Here is a 22,473-nt window from a genome sequence, read left to right on the forward strand (position 1 = left end):
AGTGTTGCTAAGAGGCACCATTGAAATGAAATTACACTAGACACTGTGTTTTATATCACATTGTGTTTTATATCTATTATTCCATTTAGTTCAAAAAATGTAAATGTCTGTCAGATGTGTGGCACATTGTGGTCTTTTACATTTGATGAACATTTGAAACAGAAAAAAGTTACAATATTTGCAAATGTTTCAAAACATTTCCAATATCAAAAGTCAAATGCTTCTTTCAGTGTACCTACTAAAATTGCCTCTGCTGTTTCTCTTATTTTGATTTTAATGCAAACTGAAATTAAAACTCAATATCAAAACATGAGTCAATATCAGTCTATGAAAGCAATAGGATTGCTAATGTCCTTGACCATCTTCCCCAAAACCTGAGCAAAGGAGAAAAAGCTCAAAGCAGAATGAGCAGAAAGCACCAATTTCTAGAAAGGTTTCTTAATTCTGCTGATTATGCAATCTAATGGCTGGTCATGTAATCTAATCTTCATCACAATATTTCATCTGTAATTGCCATGTTTTACTCTTTGTCACCTTTATAATATGTACTTTTCTTCCCAAATTATAGCCCAGATTTAATACAGAAAGTATTGCATTAAAGACCCTGTCAGTTTTGAAAGACCTGCAAAAAAAAAAAAAAAGATAAAAAGGAAAAAAAAAAAAAAAGAAAAAGAGTAATAATCAGGTTAACAAAATTTGACTAGAACTTTTAAGAGTGATTTGTTATGAACAAATTATAAGCAAAAAAATAAACCACTACATGTAATAATGAATAGTACCCAGTGTACGTTCAAAATGTCTATAAGAAATGTAAGGGTTTCATGTTATTTCATATTAAACACAAAATCTAAGAAAACTCAGGCAGCAAAAGTCACACTTGATTTGCAGCTGAAGGTACTGACCAGTGTATTTGAGCTGTGGTTCTTGTTTCAGTTCCTATGAATCTTGCATTTACATTACAGCTCAGCTGAGACAGCAAAAAGATGTAATGACTTTTCTTTAAAAGAAGGGATATTCATTCATCATCCCTAAATTTTAAGAATTACTGAAGCTCAGGTTTCCACCTTTCCTTGGGAATTAATTTGCCACCTACTTCATCTACAGAAGTAGATTTTTCCTTTAACTTTTCCCTTTAATGCCTAATTAGAATCTAAAGATCCAGTGCAGGGCCAGGACTTGGACTCAAATGATCCTTGTGGGTCCCTTCCAGCTGAGCATATTCTGTGATTCTGTGAAATTCTGGTGGAAGTGAGATTTGTGGCAGCTCTTTCTTTTCTACTTAGTATTTTGCCTAAAGTGAGTCCCATGCTTAGGCACCTCTATCTTTTCAGTTAAAAATAAAGATTACAATTATAATGCTGCAGAGAAAAGCATAACTCAGTGCTGAGCACCACAAGGCTCATGTATACTTTTGGACATTTACCATCACAGTTTGCATCTAAGAACTGTTAAAAATAGCAAATAATGTACTTCCAAAGCAGTAAACGTACATATTTATTCCAGGAACAACTTTCCTTTTTCTAGGAAGCTAATTCCTATATCCATTTTTCCATTATTGCACAGAAGTTACTTTCACTTCTTGTGGGAATCAGCTGAAGCTTTCCAGCTTCAGTGGCAGTGAACAAGTATCACATAGTATTTAACAAAAAAAAAAAAAAATCATTTCTCATGGCTGTAAGCATGTAATTTTTTTTTTTTTTGATGGCAATATGTTCACACTTTGGTTTAAGGTTTTCTCTTAACATTTAAGATGCCGTTTTCAAAACAGAACATTTTTTTTACATTCTCAAAACTATCTCTTGGATGTGAACAGCCACAATAAACTCTGTATTTGCAGACATTTTCAGACCTTAGCTGAGGTTTTTCTTCTTGGACTTCAACATTAAAACACTGACATTGAAGGTAAAAGTCTGCCCTTCTTGTATCTGAACATACTATTTATGTAAGTACAGGCCAGATGATACCGGAATTTTTAAGGTGGATTTGAAGTGGAGTAATTCCTCCTTATCTTTTTTTCCTGCAGGATAAATATGGAGCCTCTCAGAGCTGTCACATGACCTGGATGAAAACTGTATAAAAGGTGCAAAATTGTATCACTGGTACAACTGTGGCAAACATATCAATTACAGAAGAGGCAAAACTGGCAACGGAATGAGCGCTGTGTCACTTCACATTGTTGGCAGAGAGATGACTTTTAGCACTCTAGCTAAGTTGTGTCATTGCACATGTCATCAAGAGTCATAACAATGTCATACGTTTAACTGACAAACCTCCAGCTCCTTACTGATCATTTAAGGAGGGTGAATGCAGCTATATCAGCCGGGAAAGTGGCTGTCACCTGACAAACTGACTTTCCTACCTGAAAAAGACATATGAAATGTATCAAAACGACAGTTTCTTGCGGATAGCTTCTAGTTCTCTGAGACAGGTGTAAAATGTAACCATATTATACGGCAGCCTTCCTTCTTTTTATGTGTCCACCCTCAGAGCTGGGGTCACCTGCCTTTCCCAGATGGTAAAACCACCTCTATTTTTCTTCCCTTAATTAGAATTTAAATGTATCAGCAACAAGTCAACATGACCTTGCAGAGCCTGACTCTGAGTCAATTTTACACAAGTATTTTTTCTCTGTGTGATGCAAGATCTCCTGAATAACAATAATGATGTAGGTATTCAGGTAAATATTTTGTTTCAGAGATGTCTGTCTCATCTGTCATCCCTGTCCCAGATGCCTGTTGCTTATTCAACTTCAGTGAATGACTGTAATGGCTTTGAGACTGTGCTATCTCGTCTTTTAAATGTAAAAAATGAAAATAAGAAAAATTTTCAAAGCAAGAGCATTAAGATATAGAGAGGGAGACGAATAAGTTCTCATTGAGAGTCTTAAGACAGAGTCTCTAGACAAAAAGATCTTTTTTTCCTGCATACAACAGTGCTATATTTTTCTAAAAAACAACCAAAATTATGTATATATTTCCACATATATCTTATAGATGTGTTTCTATGTACATCTTTATATTTAATTTTCCAACAGTGAATCCAAAGGATAGACTCTGAGATAAAATGTTCTTTACCCCATTTATGCCTACATTTCAGTCAACTTGAAATATAATTCTAATGTTTTGTTTAAAAAATTAGCAATATTGTTCTATAAAGCACTATAATACTCATGTATTCTAGTCATGTATTAATTTTTATTACTGAAAATTTCAAAGAATAATATTTCTAATTCATGTGTAAGCAAAATGAAATTTAAGCCCACAACAGTGAAACTATAAATTATTATGCATACTAACTTGCTTTAGTTACTTGTGGTACATGACATAGGACACACTAAATAAGAAGTGTGCTGCAAGACCACTCTTGTAAAAACTTTTAAGATTCATGGTAACCTTCAGATTACTTAGGGAGCTTGGCTTTAAATTATACATTGAGCAAAGCATGGTGATATAATAGCTGCCCACTACCTGAGCCACCCATAATAAAGGATTGTATAGAAATGTGACTGTTAGTTAAACACGGAAAATTACATTTGTATAACAAACCAGTGGCAAAGCATGTTGTTTGACATTGTTTGTCATTGTTTCTAAAAGAAGACATATTAATAGTGTATAAAAAAACTATTTTTTCTCCTAGTGGTAAAAAAAAAGTCAAAATCTATCTGACTGAATTTTGGAAGATAAATTAGGATTTTCTAGTATCAACTGAATCAAGTGGATTATATACAGGTCTGAGGGATGTTTTCAACTTTAGGATATAATTTTGAGTTCAGTCTAAAATTAGACTTCAAACAATGACAGCAGGAACCCACAGTTGTAATGTACATAGTGGAAGCTTGTGAGGCTCTAGAAGGCATTTGCCAAAGTCCCTTAAAGGACCTGACCGTGGTGTTTTTTACGTACCTTGAGTTTAAAGAGAAACATTGACAAGATTTTCTGAAAGGTCAAAACAACAAGAAACTTTACTGGCAAACTTCAGAAAATCAGGGAGCTTTGGCAAAAGTTTATGGCAACATTCAATCAATATAAAGCATTTCACAAAGCATTACCTTAGCAAAATCTAAGCCCATTCAACTCAGCAAACTCCATCCCATATTTCAAGAAGAAGGAATTAGAAGAACAAGAAAGAACTAGGAGATATAGAAAAGAGCAGATATAGCTACCACTCCTGGTTCCAATGGTGTTTTAGCTGATATAAAATCCAAGGGAAGGTAGGCAAAGACATGCTCAGGCGGTGCTTTGCCTTAAGTTCACTTTGGCTTTCTTAGGCCCTTCCCCAGATGAGGCTTCTGGTCATTTTGCCGCTTTGGAGCTGGGTTAGGGGCTCCAGGGTTGGAGTGTGGAGCATTGCCTCCCTAGTGCCAGGGTCTGGCCCCACTGCTGGAATCCAGCCCCTGGGGGTGCCGGGGGTGTGGGGCAGGGCAGCGCCTTGCCAGGGTGAGGCCTGACCTGCCCCTTTCCCCCCGCGTGTGCCTGAAATGGTTCAGGCCAGCAGAGCTTCCAGTCCCTCACAAAGCCTCAAACCGTTACAGCACATGTTGTAAGGCACAGGTCTTTGCAAATACATCTCTACACACCATAGCTCATACTGCTTCAGGTTATGACTGATAACTTTCATGAATAAATAGTCATTGATTAGCTCTAGGTGGCCACATCAGGTTTTAGAATGAAAAGTAAATTGAAGTATCATACATCTCATACTCCATAGGAAAAAAAAAAAAAACAAAACAAAACAAACAAAAAAACTGTTTCCAGAGCTCATGACCTCAGATTTTTCCATTGGACTATGTGTAATTTTAATTTGAAAGTTTAAATTTCTGTATTTTATCTAGATGATTACATTTTCTATCTTACCTTCTCATTTTTGCCACTTAGGAAGAGAAGCAGAGCACTTTCATATCAACTTAAGTACTGCTTATGAGAGAAAATATTTTTAGTTCTGGAAACAAAATTCTTTTAATGGAAGAAGCATATATCTTTAAAGTCACAAACTGTCACTCACAGATGGAAGAAATACTGGTTTCACATATTCAAAATCACTCATATAGAAGTGAAAAGTGAGCTTTCTAGCAGACTGGCAGATTGCCTTTATACAGAAGAGAATTAAAGAGAGATCTATTCTTTGCATGTTTTGTTTAGCTTGTTTCTTGAAAAACTTCATAAGTGACTATAAAATGTCTGCAATATATATTTGAACTCATATCTTTTCATTTCAGATTGATATTTTATGATTTTTTTTTTTTGCTTAATAAAGAGTTTATGTTTGTCCTGTTCACACCAATTCCCTGCATTTCTGCAATCTTTTTATAGAAAAGTACAGCGAAAATAGAAATGGACTAGATACCTACATACCTGAATACACTGAATGTGCACCATTTCCAGACAGACATATGTATTTTTACCACTGTAATGTATTCTATTTTGTGTGATGGGCATGAAACTGTATTTGAGAACATAGAAGGAAATTAAAGTAAAATAATTCACTTGTGCAGATTTTCTTCCTAATTTCAAATATATAAAACACTAATTTGGCTGATTGATTTTTGTCAGAAATGTTACCTGGATTTTAAGACTCTCATTAATCTCTTATGTGATTGGAGCCCTATTAAAGAACATGATAATTATCACTTGCAATATATATTTTGTTATCGTTATATACTCACTACTCTCCCATACAATGTATACTGACCAACAATTGATCTTAAACTTTATATATCATCTCATACTTGACAATTTTCTTCCAAGATGTTTCATTAGTGGTCTTTATAGGTGAAAAAAGAAGCCTAATATGCTTCATACTTGAAAATTGTGCATGTTGAAATTCAACTGGCATTTATTTATTTTGATTATCCTTCACTGCTTAAAGATTAGAGAAGAAAAATCTATCGTATGGTCTCTTTTAGTCTGGTGCACAAGAATTTGTCACTGATTCTGAACCTGATCCACCTCTGTTTAAACTAGGTGTATAGACAACCACTGATTTTAAAAGTTGGACTGATGTGGTATTTGCAATGTAAAACTGTGGATATAATTCCAAGCTTCAAAATAGGAATATTTACTGTTTAAATCTGATAAAATTTAAATTAGATAAAATTTTCCCACAAAAATGTGAAGGATATTAACTGTCAAAGTTTTGTATTAATTTAAAAGGAAGTGAAGTGTATTAAATTATATAGTTACTAAACATGTGTAGGGAGGGGAAAAGTAAAATAAAATATTCAAGTAAAATTAGCTAGGAGTAGGGATGACAATTTTAAGACTCATTTTACAGTTTCACCCAGCATCAAATCAGTATCTGTCAGAAAATGTCAGGTAAGCTACACAAAAATAGCTCATCTAAAGAATTTGAACCTTAGAAATATCAGAGATCCTTCTAATAGCAAGATTATTGGAATAATACATACATATACATATATACATATATACATGTATACATATATACATATATGATGTAGTAGAATTTTCCACTATTTTTTCCTTCTCATAAATTCTGTTCTTTATTTTTGCATGTACTCTCTTCCAACCGTGTGCAGTTAATAGAGCTTTATTCATTAGAAATAATTTAGTCCCCAAATCCTCAGCCTGATTTTTAAAGAAACACTTCAGAAAATACTAGTCTAACATGGTTTCCTGATCTTTTTTCCTCAAATTTGTTTTTCCTAGTTTAGAACAAGTCACTAATAAAATACTGACTCTAGCCATGCAAATTAATCGGAAGAAAAAACTGCTGCAAATACAGTCCATTTATATTTTGCTATTAAACTTTGTGAGTTGTAAAAGTGTTACTAGAAGAGGCACTAAGCAGAAAGAATTATTCATTTGTAGGTTTATGATAAAGGAGCTACAATTCAACTGCTCTTCTGTTCTGAATTGATACTGACTTACTGACAATGTGTTATTAGTACAGAATGCTGATATATGGAGATCAGTCATCTGAAAAACAATGTATCTATTGTGATCAGTGGGAATGTCATTAATTATAGTAAACAGAGGATACATTGGTACTCAGCTATATCTCACCATTAGAAGGCAGGAAAGTTTAGAAGAAAATGGGTTAATTATTCCACTTTAACTCTCCCATCACTAAAGTAATGTAAAGTGACAAAAATCTATAGCATACATTCTAGATAAATTGTAATAAATATTAGAACCTTTAATTTTATTAGGGAATGTATGTATATATTCAAGCCCATGTAAATAAGTTTAGAAAATATATACATGTAACTGAGCATTGACAGTAGCACATAGTGATACCTATTTTTGAGTTGGCCATTTATTTCTCATAGTCTGCTATTTTTTAAAATAATTAAACTCAGTATGATTGAGCAGCTAAAAAGAAGCAACACTCTTCAAATAGCTTAATAGCCATGAGTTCAGTAACACAAAGGATGGTTGACAACACACTCTACCCTCCTGTGCCCTTGTACATACCACAAAGAACATTATGTAGTTGTTCACGGAAACAGTCTATCCAAACTAAAACATAGTCAAAGTTTGGTAAAGCTATGATTGTCTGCCTTGGGAATTTATAGGAATGTGCTCTCTGCCAGTGTTAAACAATGTAGTGCTCAGTCCCTCAAACAAAATCCACAGAGCTTCTGAAATTAATCAGCCTGAAAGCCAAATGAATCCCTTGGTTTGATTCTTTCCATGTTGAAGATCCTTGATTTGATTCATGTCAGATTTTCATTTAATGGTTTGAAGGAATAAAAGAGGGAGATGTGCCAGACAATGGCTATCATTCACTGCTCTGACAAATTTAATTCCTGGAATAAATGAATAGCTTTTACATTGAACCTTGAAGAACCTGGCTGTATTTTGACTTTGTATTGCCCTCCTGATGTTTAACAATGAAATCTTTCTGCCTTTCTTAGAAGGCTCATATTTTAAAATAAAAATAGAAAGACCAATCAGTGTAATCACTGTACCCCTTGTTTATTTTTTTCTTTTCTTCTTTTGGTATCTTCTCTTAGTTCCATAAGGGCTGCTCTGAAAGTGTTTTATTTTGCATTTGTTAATCAAGCACTGGAATGCAGCACAAGTATCATAAACAAAAAATTAATTACTGAGTACATTTTATCCCTTTCAGAAGTGTTTTTGTTATGTAAAACACTCAATTACATTTGCATTTTTTACAGAATGCTCAGCTGTTGTGTAGCAAATTCTTTGGTTGTTTAGTGATATAATTTCCTAACAGCTAATAAAGGAACATTCAACAACTGAACCACGCACTCAATTTAGATAGAAGCATCCCAATTATTTGCACTTTTTTGGCAGGTAGGCAGCTGTGTAGGCTGGTGGTTGCCTTCTGGCTTTCATATTTGTTCAAAACCTTTTGTTAGTCTCTCTCTTTCCTAGTAGTTCATTGTCTTTTTCCCTCCACTCATGCATGATGAACACCAGTGATAAACACAAAGCCTGTTAAAATCCAGGCTTAAAAGAAAAAAAATCCTCTTGTTAGTTTGCTGTACATGCCTGTTTGTTATCCTTTAGTAATTTCCATTCAAAACTATAGTTTTTCTAATTGTCAAATCCAAATTAATGAAACAGGCTACTCTTGCAGATCTTGTTTTTGCAATTTCTCTCTTTTCTTGCTGATAAGGAGCCCAACACTCCTGATTCTATGTGTGTGACAAATGTTATTGATTTTTTTTATCCAAATTCATCTTTGTCATTCTGTATTTAATCACAGACATCAAGAACCTTATTATCTTGTCTTTTCACCATTTTCAGCAGCAAAATACATTCCTTTTTAGTTTGATGATGAAGGGACAAATATGGACAACTTGGATTTCTGTTCCACTGTAGTTTTCAGTTTTATCACACTTATAATTGCTTAATATTAGTTTTCTTATTATTCTAGATGCATTATAAGCACTAAATGAGATGGGTAAGACTTGTATTACTTGAAAAGGCTGTCAGCCAAATATAATATTTACAAGGAAAAAGATACAGATTTGTCACAGACCAAAGAAATCTGCAGAAAGCCTTGTTCTCACAAAGAACCTACCTTAATATATTGTAAAAGACGCCATAGTACTTAAAATCACTTATCATCCAAAAGCTGAAGAAATATCTCTGTCCATTTTGCCAGTAGTGAGATGCCTTACTGATATTCTGAAATTCACATGTAGCTTTCCTTGTGTAAGAGAAAGAAATACACATTTCTAGAAAGCTTTCTACAGCTAAATTTTTTTTGGTTCTGTTTTTTAAAACACCTCTTCACATATACTAGTTAAGTGTTGACTGTGGTGGTGCACTACAAGATACAGATTCAAGAGTTTTTATGTACTTTATTCTCTTCAAGTTCCTGCTTGGTATTTTAACAAGATTTCTATACCATCTAAAGATAATGCGAGCATTTCATACAATACATATCTTTTTATTTAGAATAATTATCCTGAGATGAGACACAAATTTACACTATAAATAAGAATTAGTCTCTTACATGTGACAAAGCAATCATGACATGGTTGTTAAGTAATGCATTCAAAATAGACCGGGAAATAAACACTTATTTCTGCTTTCTGAATATTCTCAACTCTTTTGTTAGGAAAGAAGCATAAATAAATGAAAGATAATCCAATGCTAAAATAATCCAGTGTTGGAATTTAAGATATATGGGATAGATACTTAACTCCTGCTAAGCCTTGACCTAGCTGCAACTAATGCCATACAATAGGCAAATACCTGCTATAAACTCAGATTGAGTGCATTTCCTTTGAATTTGTTCTTATTTAGCTGAGATAATTCAACAATACAATATAACAGGATTTGTCTTCTACACAAAATAAATGCCACAAGTATTTTGAAATTTTATATCAAATATTTTCATATAATAATACATTTTTGAAGTATCAATTTAATAAATACATATTACTTTAATATTTCATATTGATGCATGTATTGGAATTAATCTTGAGATGAGAAAGAAAATAGAGGTCCTAACAGACCTCTGACTGACTTTTGTGGAAAGATTTCAGCCTTGCAATGGGTACACGTTACTGTTTTGAATAACAGCAGTTTAGTATTATGTTATCTGAATGCATAGTCCTTTCATCACTATGTGCAATTACCCAAAAAATTATAGTGTGCTGGGCTTAGGCTGGGTAGAGTTAATTTTCTTCCAAATGGATGGCATGGGGCTGTTTTAGATTTGTGCTGAACGCAGGGTGATAATAAAGAGGTGTTTTTTGTTATTGCTGGGCAGGTCTTACACAGAGCCAAGGCCTTTTCTGCTTTTGGTGTGGCCAGGCTGGCGACAAAGTTGGGGGTGCAAGGGAGATTGGGAGGAGAAACAGCCCAGACAAGCGACCCAAACTGACCTAAGAGATTCCAGATGATGTGTCATCATGCTCAGTGCCTACAGTGGGGGTTAGAAGGGGAAAGGGGAAATGTTTGGAGTGATTTTCTTTGTCTTCCCAAGTCCCTGTTAACTGTGATGGGGCCCTGCTCTCCTGGTGATGGCTGAACACCTGCCTGCCCATGGGCAGCACTGAACTCATTCCTGGTTTTGCTTTGCTTGTGTGCGCAGGTTTTGCTTTGCCTGGTAAACTGTCTTTGTCTCAACCCATGAGTTTTCAGCTTTTACCCTTCCAATTGTCTCCCCAGTCCTGCTGGTGTGGGAGTGAGTCACTGTGAGGGCCTTGGCTGCTGGCTGGGGTTAAAACCATGACATATGAAATCAGTAACAGGAAAACATAAAAAACTGTATCAAGTATTGTCACCTTCAAATGTAGCCGCATATATTTTAGTGATGTGGATAATGTCCTCTGAATCTGGATTATGGACATACTTCAGCAGAATGTGTAAATATCTGTGCAATACTAACTTTTTTAGAAATTAATTTAATCATGTTCTTTATACTTTTAAAAATGGGAGTTTCACATTACTCTTGATCAAAAAGGATGCATTTATGTTACCCCCAAGGCAAAACCTCTGCATTTAAAATCATGTATTTTGTTGCTTTAATGAATTAAAAATTTTATTTCATACTGCCTTGTAGACTTTCCATTTTCTAAGATTTTTATGGGATGTAGCTGATAGGCATTATTCTTAGAGACTGGAAGAAGTACATGTATGATTTGGTGTAACTTTTCTTAGTAAAAAAAAGCATAGGAAATTGTTTTAAACAGATCTCCTCAGAAAAATAAAGGAAAAATTATGTAAGAACACAAAATCAAGCTTTCTTTAAAAATTAGCTTTCCTTTTATATTTTTTCTGACTTTTCTTAGTGCTGTTTTGTGGCTTCTCCTCAGACTAGAGAAAAAATAAACAAACAAAACCTGAACCCCCTGCAGTATAGTAAATTATAAAGCTTACGGAAGCAGTGATTGAAAAGTGGTGTCAGTATTCTCTCTGTGCCTTGGACAGTGAGCTTTCATTTCATACATCATTTATAAGTAGCTTCAGGGACTTCACCAAGTCAGTAAAAAACCTTTTAGACAATGAAAATCAGATAGTCAGATTTATATATTTGTTCTGAATGTTAAAAACTCTACTTTATTTTTAATTGAAGAATTTTCATTAAAATCCCTGGTTTTCAGATGAAAACCTTAAATAGGTTAAGACTGCCTTGCTTCCCTCAGGATTAGTCATTGCCTTAAAATGGGGGTGTATATTTAGTTTTCAGGAAGCTGGGAAAAATCCACTTTCCCATTTTTTTTAGTCTAGTGCCAGAGTGTGACAGGCTGTTCTCCATTATGAAAAAAAAGGAAAAAAAAGGAGGAATGATTTAAAGCTTTTTTTAAAATGTAGACCTACATAAAAACAAGCTATTCTTTGCAATTTTTAAAACCATTAGCCTAGACTGCCACCTATATAGCAATATAAGAAATATTTTTTCTCTCAAAAATACTGGAAAATTTCCCCAAATTAATCTTTGTTTTACATTTACTTTAAGGTTCTGTTCCAGGTTTTCAAGTTCTCTCCTGATTTGAACCTTGGATAACATACTGGATTGCTATGTCTCTCCCTGTTCCAGTCTCAGCAACATTAATTACAGGTTTGTCAGTCCTCCATATCTTCTCTCTTGGCTCTGAACAGTTGTTAAATATTTTCCTAGCTATTATCTCACAAATCCCTTTGTTTACGTGTTTTAAATTCTACTGTAATACTGGTTTACCACACAGATATGACCTGATCATCCCATGCTGGCTTAAATCTGTGCTAGGGATACTGTCAGATCCAAAGCACAAGCTGGAGTAATGAAACAGCATGGCACTGAACTGTTAGCAGGATCCCCAGCACCATTTTAGCTCCATCCAACCATTCATCTCTCACACAATGCATAGGCTCAGTTCAGAAGATGCTGCCTGTAGAGAACCAGGCATAAGCATGTTTTGTCTCAAACTTAGCAGAGATGATCCCACAAAGTTGGAGCAATGTTGTTTTGAGCCAATTTCCTGTTCCACCTGGAGACTTATGCTCAGTCATGCCCTGCCTCAGACTCGCTTCCTGGAGGAGAGCTCAAAAGGGCGGGCTGCACCTGCATGAATGAAATGGCCCAAAAAGTCTTGTTTACATAAGAGGCATGCATAAGGTTAACTTTAATAAATGAAGCAAATCAGTCCCCCTCTGTCTCTTTTGCTTCTCTTTCACATTCTTTGTTTAGCTAATCCAGATCTGGACCATCCACGTGGCAAAACGAATGTGGGACCTGAGGACAGATGGTCTTTGTCCTCTTTCTCTCTTTTCCACCTTTATTTCTCTCCTGCTTTGCTTTGTCTGGGCAAATAATGTCAGTCATATTCTACCCCATACTCCATACTGAGGTTTGTTGTGGGACTGAGGAGCTTGGGGAGCTGGGAGTTTATTGAAGTATACTCTAAGAATTCAGGAGCTGTAAAAAAAATGTACTAGTTAGCCACTACTTTTGAGAAGTAAAATTTGAGGTCATTATCCAACACTATTTGAGTGTAAATAGTGGGCTGGTTGCCAAAGTTCAGGAAACTAACAAAAGCACAAATGTTCCCTTAAAATGGGGTATGGTGTCATTTTCAGCCTGAGGAGAATTTATAATGAATATCACCTCCCTTATCAGCGGGTCATGACAGTATCATCCCTGGTGTCACTCACAGGTGTGGTAGTAGAACCATAGGGCTGGAAGAAGCCATAAAGGGGGATCTTCTCCAACTGTGTCAAATAATGCTCAGTTAAGATCAAAATGAAACAAAGGTGTACTTTGGCAGCTAAAAGTACTGACAGTGTCCTTGGGAGCATTAAGCACAGCATAGATAACTGGTCAAAGGAAGTGATTCCCCCACTAGACTTGGTATTACTGCAGTCTCACCTCAAATAATGTCAATAATTTTGGGCTCCACAATATAATAAGAACATAAAAATATCAGGATGTATCCAAAGGAGGACAACAGAGTAGTGAAAGTACTAGAGGCATGACTTATTGAAGTGTCTAAGAATGCTCTTTGTTCAGTTTCTGAGGAGTGACCTCGTTGCTGTCTACAACTTACTTATAAGACAGGACAGAGAAGGGGGTGTTAATAATGCCAAATTTGTGGATCTCTATGGGACATTCCCTTAGGAGTTGAGCCCAATGATCCTTGTGAGTCCCTTCCAACCCATAATATTCTGTGATTTTGTGTCTATCTCTTCTCTCTAGTGTGTTATAGAACACATGGAAATGGTGTAAAGCTGCCCCAGAGGAAGTTCAGATTGGATATTAGGGAGAAGTTCTTTACTGAGAGGGTGATCAAGCACTGGAACAAGTCCCCTAGGGAAGTGGTTATGACCTCTCTATGTTCAACAAGCGTAAAGACAATGTTCTTATACATATAGAACTTTTATCTTGCCTTATGTGCAGTCAACAATTGGACTTGATGATCCCTAATGAATCTCCTCCAACTCAGAATATTCTATTTTAATTCTACTTAATTTGAACTTTTTGTTTTCTAACGTATATCTAAAAAACTTTAGCTATCCTATTTCCATAGACTGACTAAGTGACTCACTTGGGTGCTTAGCTCTCTCCCCATCAGGAAACCTTTATTTGTGCTCAGGCTTAATCTTTCCTGCAAAATAGGCCTGTTATTTCTTGTCTTGTTCATAGCGTACAGTGTAATTATTTATTTGCTTCTTTGCCACAATCTTTCATCGAATGCTATTATTGTATGCTTCTGAAATCTTTTCTACCTACTGTCATAAAATACTAGCTCTTTCAATATTTTGTTTAGGACACATTTTCTAGAACACAATTTTCTGCTCTTACTAAACCAGCATATGTTTGAAGTGTGGTGCCAAGACACGAGCAGGGTAAAAGGGCAGAACTGCATTACAAAGAGTTAAATAAGGACCAGAGCTTACTCCATGACTCTGAAGTAAACAGTCTAAATATCCACACTATTTAATTCATAAAATTTCATACCAAGGATTTACATCCAGATTGTCTATTGGGAACAGTACCTGACCTATGCCAGCTGTAAAATAGTGCCTGGAAATTTCCTGGATGTGGACAAGTTGAACCATCTCAAAGAAAGCTAGGGATGGTGGTATTAATTTAACATTAGAGTTAATTTAACATTGAGTTACAGTGGTCATATCTGTGATCTGATCAGTTGACAGAACAATTTGTGATTTTTGGCTATGTCCAGAATTATACACTTTATTGTAACAGCAGTTTACTTCCAGTCAGGTACATTTCATACCTTTCTACAGTAAAGGTAGGTACCATTTACCTTGCAAAGCCATGGACAGGTTCTAACATTGGAGCCTGCAGATAGGTACTGGAAAACTCTCTACAGGAGTCCATTGAAAAACCAGCCCTGGATGTTCCCATAGTCAAGTTGTAGCATAACCTGAATAATGTTAATTTTATTTGCACCTGGCTTCCTCATAGAAAACTGTTATGAACAAAAATTCGGTTAATATTTTTTTCTGTGAGAAAAAGTTACCACTACTGCTGGGCTGCTGCCTTTGTTATTGTAATCACGGGTCGTTGTCGTTAATGGTTGTTTTTGTATTAGTAAAAGCCCTGGCTGGGGCAAGGTAATGGCCCTTCTCCTGGGTGGGAACCTTGCCCGAGGCTAAGTTTTACCTTTCTCAGAATAGGGGAGACACCTGAGAAGGTGGGGGGGGGTTATGCAAAGTGACTCCCAAGACCAGAATGTTTTGTGGGACCCCCATCTCCAAACTCATGGAGAAACCCCCAAAACAACGAGCCACCTAAGAGCTGAGAGACTGGAGTGATGTCTGGACGTGAGGAGCCGAGTGCTGAGCCTGCAGAGACGCGGAACACCTTCGGACCCTCTCGCCCTGACCACGGGAGTTGACCCCGGCGGTGAGACCAGGCCGACTGAGTGTGAGGGGCACCATCTGACGGGATCAGCAGGCCCTGAAGGCTCCCAAGAGGATCTGATCCCCAGCTGTGCCCCTTGCAGACAGAGCTGTGCATATCCTCCTCCTCTGAGTCGCCTTGGGAGAGACGACGGACGCTGCAGACCCGTTGAGCCGCCCAATCCTTAGCTGATCACTTTTAATAAAGGCATTGAAAAGGAGAAGAATTCTCCTGGCCCTTGTTTATTTCAAAAACCAATGATCTCAAGGCCACGACTGCTTTGGTAATGATTATCTGAAGCAGCTCAAACTCTTAGACAACATCTTTAGTAGCACAGAAAGACCAAAAAACTTATTTGCTATCTTGCAAAAAGGACTTGCAAGTTTAGAGTATAGAAATTTGGAAGGATATAAACACCCTGGCTTTCTAGCTGGACCTCAGAGATTAGAGGGGCTGGGTGTAGTATGCCTAAAAATGGGATTTGTCACCCAATGTGCAATAAACCAATCTCACACACAGAGCAGAGGTCTTTGTTTATTTCATATTGTGTGAAGATAGTAAATCTAAATTGTGTGCTAGGTAGTAAATCCACTTGGCCAGCACTCTGATTCTCAAAAATTTACACTATTTATGCATTTTAATACACAGAAGTAGTATGGTTCTTTTGCTACAAGTTACATAGTTCTTGTCTTAATTGATATTCTACCTTCTATTGCTTAAACAATTCTCTTGCTTCTCATGCTAACTAGTCCACATACTCAGTCTTTCTCTTCTTTTGAGCTGGATGATTTCTTGAGTAGGTGGGCTGTGTGTTGCAATCTCCTCCTGCTGGAATTACCTTTTACCTAGTTTGGACTGATTTCAGCACAGTTGCTGAACTGACTTGGTTAATTTCTCATCTCTGACAAATGTTATTGAGCTCTGTCCACTACCAGTAGCACATCCTACCCAAACTCTGCTGTAAAACTGTAGGCCTAAAGAAACTAAGCAAAGCAGTATATCATTCCCCATCTTTGAGACTGTGAGGCTTGTTTTTCAATTTACTGATAAGGCAAGGCCCTTCTGAAACAAGGCCCCTGTTTCAGAACCCGCTTCACTTTCTTGTGACTCCCTAGGCTTATTATCAACTATCTCTGACTCTTGAGTTATCAGGTGTAGCTGGGCTTAATTTCTGGTTGTAGCCATTTTGATGTTGTAAGACTGCAAAGTTCAACAAGAACTTTTACAATCACAGATTCATGGTTTGTTGAAACTACAGAGATACAAATTCAGAATTGCCATTCATAAATGTATCAATTCAATCAGGATAATTTCGACATTAATCAAGCTTAAATTCACCTGGGTATCATTCGATGCATCCAGAGGTGCAAATCTTACAAAAAAGGTGTCCCTGAATTCTTCCATGGAGTGTTACAAGTGACAAAATTATATTTTGGGAGAAGTGGAGGTAAGGCTGTAGCCAAATAACTTGTTGCTGCTCTTTAAAGAGGAGGAGGTGAAGGGGGAAAGGCAGCCATTTCACATGTAAATGAGGGCTTTTGAGTTAATATCTCTCTTTGTAACTAAAGGGCAAGATCACAAAGACTGCAGATCACACATCTGGCACCTCAGTATCACTCTCCCTATCCAGGGCTGATTGTAGCAGTAAGGGTCATCCTCTGCTTGATAACATCCCTATCAGCAGCCCATCAGAGTAATCCTTTCACCGCATATCTCATGGCTATAGGCCTCATGCCTAAAGGGGAAAGGTATGTTTTGTCTACAGGTTCATAACAGGCTGCAAAATGAAAAAGAAAACAATTTTCTATGCACACAATAGAAAAGGAAAAATAATGAGATTATATTGCAGTAAAAAATAAAAGTTCAAACATTAGATAAAAATCGGGAGAATAAAGTTTATACTCTAAGTCCTTGACAACAAACTGGACAAATACTGGTCAAGGATGACACAGAATATTCTTTGTAATGAATCAGAGATAGAACAGACAGACACCCGAGGCTATTCATACCTTATTCTTTGGGATAACATCTTTTGTTGTCCACTGCAATTCTTTAGTCACAGTCTGCAGTGAAATTTGATTTAGCCCACTATTTATCATTTTGAATATATACACTGATTAGTATTCCTACCCAGACGAAATATTTTGTACTCCCCTCTATGGTGCTTTATTCCAAACTAATTCTTTAACTTTTCAACAGCACTGTGTATTTGTAATCCTGCATTCCAGAATTCATACTAATTTGCCTAGCTCTCTGATATAAGAAATTCTTTTTTCTTCTTTCAGGTCAAATTTTTGCATGGTATTCAAGCCAAGTATGTGATTCTTACAATATCCAACATACATCAAATTCATACATCCTCTCAGCCAACACAGAAGCTGAAAATTTACCAGACTGAGCTGGGTGTCATTGTTTTAAGCCCTGCACCAGAGCCAGTTACTTCTGCTTCCCCTGTTCCAGCTTCAGCTCTAAGGTTAACAGAGAGGTGTCACCCCTCTCCACTGCAGTCACTGTCTGAAAAACCACAGCTCTTTGTGTGCCTGGAGTCCCTTTGGGATGATAGGGCCCACTGCCAGGCTGCAGCTGGCAGTGCAGGAGAAGTAAGTGGAATGTGACAGGGAAACCTATAAATATAGCACCAGACAGAGCCAAAGCCGGAGGAGAAAGAAAACATCAATGTCACACTTGTCTTGGCAGACACCTGCACATGCTGACAAGTAGCTGTGACCCTGTCTCCCATCCTTCTTGAGAAGGGCTGAAGCATCCACCTTAGGACCCAGAGGGATGTTGTGAAGATAATCATAACATCAGAGAAAATGCATAGATACTAGGAAGACTTTAGAAAACAACCCCACAATTTAACTGTATTATTAATGAGACTATGGCCTATAACATGACTTTGAGTGTAAGAACATGCCTTCAAATAACTTCATCTACTACATATCTTCACCAGATCATAAATATTTAAATTAAATCAAGCAGGAGTAACACTTCAAAACCAGACATCTTTTTCTGGATCACTTTCAATAATATCACAAAAGAAATTGTGCTATTTTTTTTACGTGCATTATTTTTACAGTTCTTCACGTTGTTGTTAGGTAGGTCACAAAAAATCCAAAGCATGCCTGGTTACTGTAGCAGTGTCCACTGCCTTATGCACTAGGGAGTCCTGAACTCCAGAAATCTGTGACCAGCACTGATGCTTTAACAGGTAAAACATCTACTGTAAATTGATTATTTTCCTTTCTTCACAAGTGTTCAAAGACAAATGGAGATCAGATGCTTGAATACAGTCTGGATTGAATAGAATACTGAACACGGATCTAAAGGTAAAATAAAAATATTTTCCAACTTATGATTGCAATATTTATTCCAGTTTAAGTTTCATGTTGCTTCAGTGCACATATTGTCCATAAAATACGTCACTTAATACTGTTGGCATCTTCATATAGTTGTACAAAGACCTCCAACTTCATTTTAAAGACACTAGAAGAGCCTATGTAAGATACCAGTGAATAAATGTTTCAGGAATGTTTCATTTCCTTTACCAAACCTTGATAGCCCTGTCTAGATATTGCAGACTCATAGAAGGATCCAAGTTGGAAATTGGAAATCACCTAGTGCAATGTCTTGTGTACAACAAGATTAAATTCGAAGTAATACAGTTTTGTTCAAGGCCAGTTTAGTTTCATACATCTCTAGAGACAGAAAATTCACTATTTCTCTCTGAAAACTGCTCCTATGCTTGCTCACATCTGCGCTGAAAATGTTTTTCTTCAACTCAAATTAGATTTTTTCTTATTGAAACTCCTCTCCGCTGTCTCTATTCCTCACACTGTTCACCTTAAAAAAAACCGGAGTGATTTCTCCACACACAGCCATTCTCTGGTGAGCCCCCACCTTGAGTACTGCATGCAGCTCTGGGGATCCCAATACAAGAAGAACATGGGCCTGTTGGAGTGAGTCCAGAGGAGAGCCACAAAGATAATTCCGTAAATGGTTGGAGCATCTCTCCTATGAGGAAAGGCTGGAAGAATTGGGATTTTTCTGCCAGAAGAAGAGGAGGCTTTGGGGCCACCCAATTGCAGCTTTCTAGCGCATGAAGGGAGCCTACGAGGAAGATGGAGAGGAACTTTTTACACGAGCATGTAGTGACAGGACTAGGGAGAATGATCCAAACTGAGAGAGAGCGGGTTTAGGTTAGAGGTTATGAAAAAAATCTTTACTGTGGAGGCAGTGAGACACTTGAATAGGTTGCCCAGAGAAGTTGTGGGTGTTCCATCCCTGGAAATATTTATAGTCAGGCTGGATAAAGTTCTGAGCAACCTGGTCTAATGAAAGATGTGCCTACCCAAAGCAGGGGGATTAGAATTAGAAGGTCTTTAAGGTCCCTTCCAACCTAGACTGTTCAATGATTCTATGATTAGGTAATTGATCACAGAAATTTCTTCCTTCCTGATCCCTTCTTCTGGCTGAACAAAGTCTGTTGTGTAGCCTCACCTCATTCCTCTAAACTCCAGCCTGTCACTCAGCAGCAATTTTTGGAATTTTCTCCAGTTTTCCAATATCTTTCTGGCATTTCAAATCCCCAAACTAGACACAGAACTGTAGATTTGGTCTCATACATGATGGACAGATTTGAGTAACCCCATCATTCTATCTGTCAGCTCAGCTTTTATTTATGCAGACCAAACATATTTTATCTTCACCCCTGCATGGGTGCACCAGTGACTCATGATCAACAGGATGTCCATCAGCAAACTGAATCCTTTGCTGCAAAACTTCTTTCTGCTCTTTTCAATTACCATCTTCTCTTCTTGCTGCCTAATTCTATCCCAAGTACAAGACTGGTCATTTTCTTTTCCTGAATTTCATGGGTTTTATTTATATCCACATCTCTAATTTGTTGAGTACTCTTTGAATAAATAGCTTTCTTTCAGAATACTGTTTGCTTTTTTTGGACTAAATAAAGTACTTCACTTTCTTCATAGGAAACAACTGATATTTACAATTAAAGGTCATACATATAGTGAGTACAAACCTATACTTAATTTCACGTCCTAATTCTAAATTACATTAAAATTGTTAGTACATCACACAGAAAAAGAAATATGCATGTATGTATAAAGCAAAATTTTATTCAAACCATGCTGCAATTTTTGAGTCATGAAATAATTTCTAACAAGTCATCTCAAATGTTTTAAATTATGTGAGTTTTTTTCAGTTAAGGTCGGTTATAGTGAAGAAGAATCTTCATTGTTCTGAAAGTTTTCTACAGATATATTGTGTATATTCTGCACTTGGTAGGAGATAGTAAACTATTTTTACCAACATAGACAATTTACCAACATAGACAAGTTCATTTCAAGTTTCTATAACTTGTTGCATATTTTATATTTCACTGAAGTTTTACTCTCCTAAGAATGTGGCTGGCCATCAATAGCAATCATCTGTCTCATGATGTCAAACATAATGAAAAAAACAAAGTAACACATAAAAACCCTGATGCTGGAAATTCCTATGTGTTCTACTTGTATAAAAACCATGAGTTCTTAGTGTAAGAAGTAAATCTAAATTTGACAGGGGTTGCAGTTTTTTACTGTATTGTGGAATATTATCTGTCAAAACATGGCCCATGAAAAAGAATACTACCAATGCAAGTTGCTAGCCTGACAAAGTCATTTCAGCTATGACACTGAGCGCCATGGAAAACCTACTGTTCATCACTTTTTTAATCTTCTGCTACCAAATAAAATGCTGTTGAAAATCTAAGGTTTCTTCCTGGGGAAAAAAAATTGAAACCATATTAATAGTTTTCATTCCCTTGCAGAATGAACTGGCTAGAAAAAAAAATTACAAAATACAACCAGTGCAGTGATGGTGAATATATACTGATCTCAATAAAGTCCTCAGAAAAAAAAAGAATTATAAATATCTCCAGAGAAAAGATGGCATACTGTGGACAAAACACTATTTGTGGCAACTTGGAATTGTAATAGAGAAGATGGGCTATCCTTTTCTGCACTGGAGCCACAAAAACTGAACACTATGTTGAATTGAATTCATCAATAATAGTTTTAAATCTCTAAATATCAAGCATTGTAATGGGAGAGTTTCAATTTTCTCTGTTCTGCTGAGAACCAGTTTCTATGGAAGGCATTGGATTCTTCTTCTTGTGTGCACTACGTGTTACAAAAAGTCATAAACCAAGAGGAAAATGAGATGTGTATCCCTTGAATTTTCAGGGCATTAGGTAACAGGTGATTGTAGCCATGAACCACATCTGATTTTATGTGTTTGATACTTTCTTCAATACGTATCTAGTAGTTGCTACAGATTATTGAATAATCAAAATACATTTAATACTTATGATGCTTCTTTGTTACATAAATAATGTAACAAAGAAGCCTGTTAAAAATCTTTGACTGTACATTCTTGCTGAAAGTAAAGCTTTTGGTTTGTAGAAAGAAATCTCTACTGGTAGTAATTACTGATTTAGTTTATAAACTCTCCAGTGATGTAAACTAACAAGCTCTGATAAATAACTTGAAAGAAGAGAAAAATAAGCTCTTACAGGTATTTAAGATAAAGTTACAGATAGGATAATTTGAAAATTTTTGTAGTTTTCTTTGTCTTTCTCTTGCTCTCTTTTTTTTTCCTTATCTTTCCTATAAGTATAGACAGAATCTGTGGTTAGTGAATTTTCAAAAACTTAAAACATGAATATGTATTTTTAACAGATTATAGAGCTGCATTCAAAGCACTTTCACCTTTTTTGCTTTTTCTTCTTTTAACCCTGTTACTCATTTTCCTAAGCCTTATAATCTGTCCCATTAGTGAGTAATTCAAACGTCAATACTAAATTCCTAGATTCAAAACTGGACACATTTCAACACATTGAAAAATGTGTTTTAACAGGAAATCAAAATATTTTGCACTAATTAATGAACAGATGGTAACTTTTAACACTTTTTTTTACCTCCTTTTTTGTTCTCCCACAAGAATTATTAAATATTGTAGAGACGATATAGACGTGTGGTTTGAAGAAATGTTTTGGTGTTTTCTGATATATTATTTACCATCAAGAAGCCTGATTAAAAAGTGCCCTACTCTTCCCATATACATTGTAGTTTCAGTGATTTGCCCATAAACAAATATGTGTAGACACCAACTCTGATTTAATTT

Source organism: Ammospiza nelsoni, chromosome 3 (assembly GCF_027579445.1).
Source record: "Ammospiza nelsoni isolate bAmmNel1 chromosome 3, bAmmNel1.pri, whole genome shotgun sequence".
NCBI classification, from domain to species: Eukaryota; Metazoa; Chordata; class Aves; order Passeriformes; family Passerellidae; genus Ammospiza; species Ammospiza nelsoni.